At 43.9% G+C, this 6,143-nt stretch overlaps 1 pseudogene; it reads right to left on the bottom strand.

Moving 5' to 3' along the window:
* Window positions 1–336: 336 nt before the first annotated feature.
* Window positions 337–473, bottom strand: LOC113834264 (annotated as a pseudogene).
* Window positions 474–6,143: the final 5,670 nt, after the last annotated feature.

Genomic DNA, 6,143 nt, shown 5'->3' with positions numbered 1-6,143 from the left:
CAGTGCATATAAAACTTCAGTGATAATCTTAGTGTCCTTTGGAATTCAAAAAAATTGTTTACAAAAGGAAAATGAAACTCATTCTTCTCACCAACACCGTTAGGTTTTGCCATATGCAGTGTAGAGCGAGCACACAAATTGTGATGAAAATAGCCATGGTGCCGATTTTCTATTATTATTTCAAAACTGCCCTAAAAGCATGCTTAGTGAAAAAGATTTCTATCTAATATTAGGTAATACAAAACTCTGTGTTTTAGTTTGCTCTTTTAGTTTTTTTCAGGAGGTGTAAAAATTTCAAGATTTTTTTTTTTTTATTTTTCCCCTAGGAGAGAGGTTGAACCATGCATTTTTCAGTCCAGTTTCCCATTTTGGGGGAACTCTCAGGGGTCAGCACAATGCAAGTGCAATGGGTGAACCTTGCCCTGGGGATACCACCAACATGATCATAATATTCTGCCCTGCTAGGGACGTATTCAAGAAGTTTTTAATAAACTGTGAACTCTGGGCAGGGTTGCACACACTTGTAATCACAACACTTGAGAAACAGGTAATACCCTGTTTTACACGGGAAGTTCTAAGCAACCTTGGCCCACAAAGCAAAACCTTGTCTCAAAAAAATCACAAAGACACATTAAAAGTAAAATAAAAGGCCAACTGCCCCCGAAATACAGATATTTGACTGATCTTTCACGTGTTTTGATTTTTTTTTTACTAGTTCAAGTTAGGGAACAAGCTTGTTTCAGATGTAAGTCCCTTCCCCCTCTCCCTCCCCTTACCTCCATCCCTCCTCTCCCATCCCCAACCTACCCCCCACCCCATCCACCCACCACTCCCCAGGCAGGGTAGGGCCCTCAATGGGGGCTCTGCAAAGTCCACCAAATCTTCCTGTGCTTGGCCTGGGCCCTTCCCCATGTGTCCAGGGCCAGAGTGTATCCCTTCACATGGGATGGGCTCTCAAAGTCCCTTCTTACACCAGGGGAAAATGCTAATCCACTTCCAGAGGCTCCCTGGAATGATGAGTCCTCCTTATTGACATCCATGTTCAGGGGGCTGGATCAGTCTTGTACTGGCCTCCCAGACAGCATCTGGGGTAGATGTGCTCTCCCTTGTTTAGGCCAACTGTTTCTGTGGGTTTCTCCAACCTGGTACAGACCCCTTCGAGCTTCATTCCTCCCTCTCTGCAACTAAATTCCAGATTTCTGCTCAGTGTATTTCTATGGATGTCTGTCTCTGCTTCCATCAGCCACTGGATGAGGGCTCTAGGATGGCATAAAGAGTAGTCATCAATCTCATTTTAGGGGAAGGGCTTTTAGGTTCTCAAAATCATCTGGGCTGGATAATTAATGTCAGTTTTAGTTATCTGAAAGGAGGGAACTACAACTGAGAAAATGTCTCACTATGACCTAGCTGTAGGTCATTTATTTAATTATTGGTTGACAGCAGAGTGCCCAGTCCACTGTGGGTGGTGCCATCCCTGGACTGATGGTCCCAGGCTCTATAAGAATGCAACGGAACAAGACATGGGGAGGATGTCAGTAAGTAGCACCCTCCATGGCCTGTTCTTCAGCTCTGTCCTCCAGGTTCCTGCCCTGCTTGAGTGTCTGTCCTAGTTTCCTTCAGTGATGGATACAACAAGGAATTGTAAACCAAATAAACTCTTTCCTCCCCAACTTGCTTTTGTCATGGTGTTTCATCACAGCAATAGAAACCCTAAATAAGACAACATCTGAAAAATCAGACCTGAGAAATTATCAAATATCCCAACCTGACCTAGGAACAACACCCTTACCTGAACCCACAAGAAGAACACACATATAACAGACATTTGTGGGCGTGGACACCAGGCAGTTCCCAAATCATGACATGGTAACTTATTATTAGCTATGAATGCTAAGCCTTATCATATGCTCATTTGTTGTTAACTCCTGTCATTTAAGTTAACTTGTTTTTCTTCATCTATGTTTTGCCTTGGTGCTTTATACATATTTTTTTCTTTGTATATCTTACTTTCCTGCTGTCTCCATGTCTGGCTTTCTGGAGGCTTCCTGGGTCATACCTGGGTTAGTCCCTCTCTCTCTCCCCTTTCTCTTCTCTCCTCTTCTCTCAACCTAAATTTCTCCTCTTAGTTATTCTGTCTGCCCACCATCCTGCCTATCCCTCTTCCCTCTTCACCCTAGCTATTAGCCATTCAGCTTTTTTATTAGATGCATCAATTGCCTTAGCCAGGCAAGGTGAAAAAGCAACACATCTTTACATAATTAAACAATGTAGCAGAAACAAATGTAACACATATTCACAAGGTTAAAGTAATATTCCCCAACATAAAAATGTAACACATATTCATATAGTTAAGGTAATATTCTGCAACATAAACAAATGTAACACGTCTTTACATAGTTGAAATAGTATTCCACAACACAGCTGAACACAACAATGGTGATGCCCACCACTCACCTCACAGCAGACTCCCATGTGTGTATCAAGAGACCAACTAGCAGATAACTGATTGTCCCCTGTGCTTCAGCTCAGGGTTAGCACATGCTTTAATTCTTAACCATGCTGTGTATCCATCTAACTCTGTCCCTCCCCTCCCCTCTTACCCCCTCCCATGGTCCTGCACTTCACCTCCTGCAGTTCCATTCAAGCCAGAACCTGGCTAAGCCCTGTTAGTCCCCAGCTCTCCAGTTGGCTCAATATATTGTCTGGCCAACTGCATCTGAACCAACTCTCTACCTCTAACCTTAATGAGGCTTCTATGTATGGATTCCTTATCCTTCTATGGCCATTCCATAACTTACACATACATGTACACACATACAACATACACACACACACACACACACACACACACACACACACAGACATACACACAGGCATACACACACGCACACACACACACACACACACACACACACACACACACACACACACACATATATATATATATATATATATATATATGTAACTGTGTGATGTGCCATATAAGTTCTGAGAGTTAAAATTAGTAACTAATGTTGGAATTAAAGAAACCATATTTGCCAGGAGCACCTATCAAAATAATTGGTATTACTTGGTAAATTGTAGTCAAACAGATTTAGGAGTATGAATTCATTATTATGCAATAAATACTGTTATTGTAGAAATACACAAACACATCCACCTACATTTCTGACATAGCAAGTTCATTGGAAGATACCATTTATTAAGAGAAGCCAATGAGAAAACAGGCTTTTGGCAAAGTAATCTGAAATGCACCAATTTTTGTCAATCAAGTTAAACCAATCAGTGATGTAATAAAATTCATCACCCCTGCCAGAGACTCCTGAACAGACAGGAAACTTGCTCTGTTGACCCAGGGTCTATTGCACACCACAGTGTAACTTTACACTGTTCAGGTGACACCTGACACATGGGGAAGAATGGGGGAAGCGTCCAATCCAGGTAGATGAAGAGTCAGAGGAAAGAAGGCTGGGCAGCCACATGGTCCCAACTCATAAGGAATTGTTTAATAAGTTAAGTAAGAAATAAAGCAGAACAGAATGAAAGAAGCAAACCTCAGAACACATCCCACAGATCCCAGCTTTCTGACCAGGTCTCTGTGGTTTATTCATCCCTTGTGACCTGAGTCAGGTAAGTCCCAAAGCCATGTGTGTCCAGGCAAGCAAGGCAGTTTCAAGGACCATTGCTGTAAGCACTATTAAAATGATAGCAGGGCTCAGTGAGGAGACTCCTTTTAATGCCTAATGCTCTCTAGTCTGAAAGCCTGTCTTGTGTGACTTTATCTGCCTCCCAGGGACCACACAAGTCCATAGACAGTGAAGACCACTTTGCCAGCAAAGACTTCAGTGCATAGCTGAACCAGCTTTGGGACTGTCTTAGTTAGGGTTTCTGTTGCTATGAAGAGACACCATGACCAGGGCAACTCTTATCAAGGAAAATATTTAGTTGGGGTTGGCCTATACTTTCAGAGCTTTAGTCCATTATCATCATGGAGGGACATGTCAGCTTGCAGACACACATGCTGCTGAGGAAGAGCTGAGAGTTCTATATCTTGGTCTGCAGGCAGCAGAAGGAGACTTAGTCACACTTACCCAACTGAGCTTCTGAAAACTCAAAACCTCTCTCCATCAAGGTCACACCTTCTCCAATAAGACCACACTACTTATTCCCTATGGGTCACCCATTCAAACACATGACTCTATTTGGGTTATACCTATTGCAACCACCACAATCCTGATTCAGACAGATCTTTCTATCCCATCTCCCTGGCTGGAGGGTATGAGATGCATCAGACAGAGAGAGAGCACACATGCCTGAAGCTCCTAACATGAATGTTTCTTGTCTGATGACACATGACTTGGATTCCTGCTGAGTAATATTTGTTTTAAGATGTATCACATTTGTTTATGCTGTGAAGTATTTGTTTGATGATGCAAAGATGTGTTGTATTCTTTTATATTGCATTTGTTTCGCTCTGGGAAGCTGTGTTACTTTTCCTGTCTAAAACACCTGATTGGTCTGATAAAGAGCTGCATGACCTATGGAGAGGCAGGAGAAAAGATAGGCAGGGCTGGCAGGCAGAGAGGATAAATAGCAGGATAAATCTGGGAAGAAAACATCAAGCAACAAGAAAAGTGGGAGAGGAAGACTCAAGGGGCCAGACTCCCAGCTACACAGCAAGCCACAGAGTAAGAAGTAAAAAGAGATTTACAGAACTAGAGAAAGATAAAAGCCCAGAGGCAAAAGGTAGAGGGGATAATTTATGTTAAGAAAAGCTGGCTAGAAATAAGCCAAGCTAAGGCAGGGCATTCATAAGTAAGAATAATTCTCCATGTGATTTATTTGGGAGCTGGGTGGTAGGCCCCCCAAAGAGCCAATGAGTCAAAACAGCAACAGCTGCCCACTGAAAAGAAGTTTGCTGTCATTCTAGAGTGGTATGTGGTTAAAATTCACTGTCTCAGAATGAGTGGCAGGCACCATGCTTTGAAGACAGCAATCTGAGTGTCTCAAAGTGGCTCCCTGGAGCCTGAACCTGTCCTACTGTGCTAGATGGAGCAGCAGCATGTGTTAGGGGGACCTGCAAGGTCTCTAAGAGCTTGACACTCCTGAGCACTGTGATGTGCTGTATATAGTTCAACCATAGAGCCGTGTCCAGCTTGTACTTACAATTCACTCTGGTGATTCAACTGGGCCTGTTCTCAACCAAGAGTTTAGGTGAAGTCAGACTCCTAAAGACCTGAGTAGGAGCAAGGTCTAAGAAACCCAGAATTCAGAGCTTGAAGGAAATGGAAGGGTTAGGAAAGTGTCAACTGAGCAACCTGAGACACAAAAGGGGAAGTCAACCCACATGACAGCGGAGATGTAAGGTCACCACTGATGACTAATGTCTGTGTTCTGCCCCTCCAAAGGTGCAGCTAGTTTGTGTGGGAAGGGGCCACATGGAGTGGGAGGCCTGGGGACACCAGTCACAGAGGACAGACAGCTTGGTTTTTGTCCTGGTGCCATCATGTCCTGTCTCAGGCAGAGAAACTGATGCTTCTGGAGTCTCTCCTAGAAGCTGATATAACCACAAAACCTCTAAGAGAAAAAGTGAATGAGTACAACAGACACACCCTAAACTTCCTGATCACAGTGCTGATTCTGGAATTTTCATTTCACCACCAGGAAGCTAGCATCTATTGACAGTGCTCTTCACGTCTGTGGCTGGGTTTAGAGAAGGGAACCCATGGCATAGGCCACAGGAAACAAACTCGTTAATTGCACCTGGTTCTGAACCCCCGTGCTGGAGGCCAACGTATGAGACTGGGGGATTCAACAAGGTTTGAGGGGACAGAGGGCCATAGCACGAGGGAGGCAGGGTCCTCCTAGCTGAGCTGGTGATCTCCATCTCCACCCCGGCCAACATCCTCAGGCTCCTTATAGACAACTTTATAGTCCAGGCCCCACCCTTTCTCCCTCAGAGACTTTCAGAAAATCTGAGAAGTTTCAGAAAAAAATTACAGCAGCGAGAGGAAATGCAGGTTCAGTGTGGCTCACCCAAAGCTACTGACTCTAAAACCACAGATGCTCCCAGGATCAGGGGTCACCCCAGTCCCCTCCTCAATTCTTTGTTTACCCTCCTCCTCATCATCATCATCACTTTT

Source organism: Cricetulus griseus, chromosome 2 (assembly GCF_003668045.3).
Source record: "Cricetulus griseus strain 17A/GY chromosome 2, alternate assembly CriGri-PICRH-1.0, whole genome shotgun sequence".
Classification (NCBI taxonomy): Eukaryota; Metazoa; Chordata; class Mammalia; order Rodentia; family Cricetidae; genus Cricetulus; species Cricetulus griseus.
The sequence above is the reverse complement of the archived record's forward strand: the minus strand, read 5'-3'. Positions and strand labels throughout refer to the sequence as shown.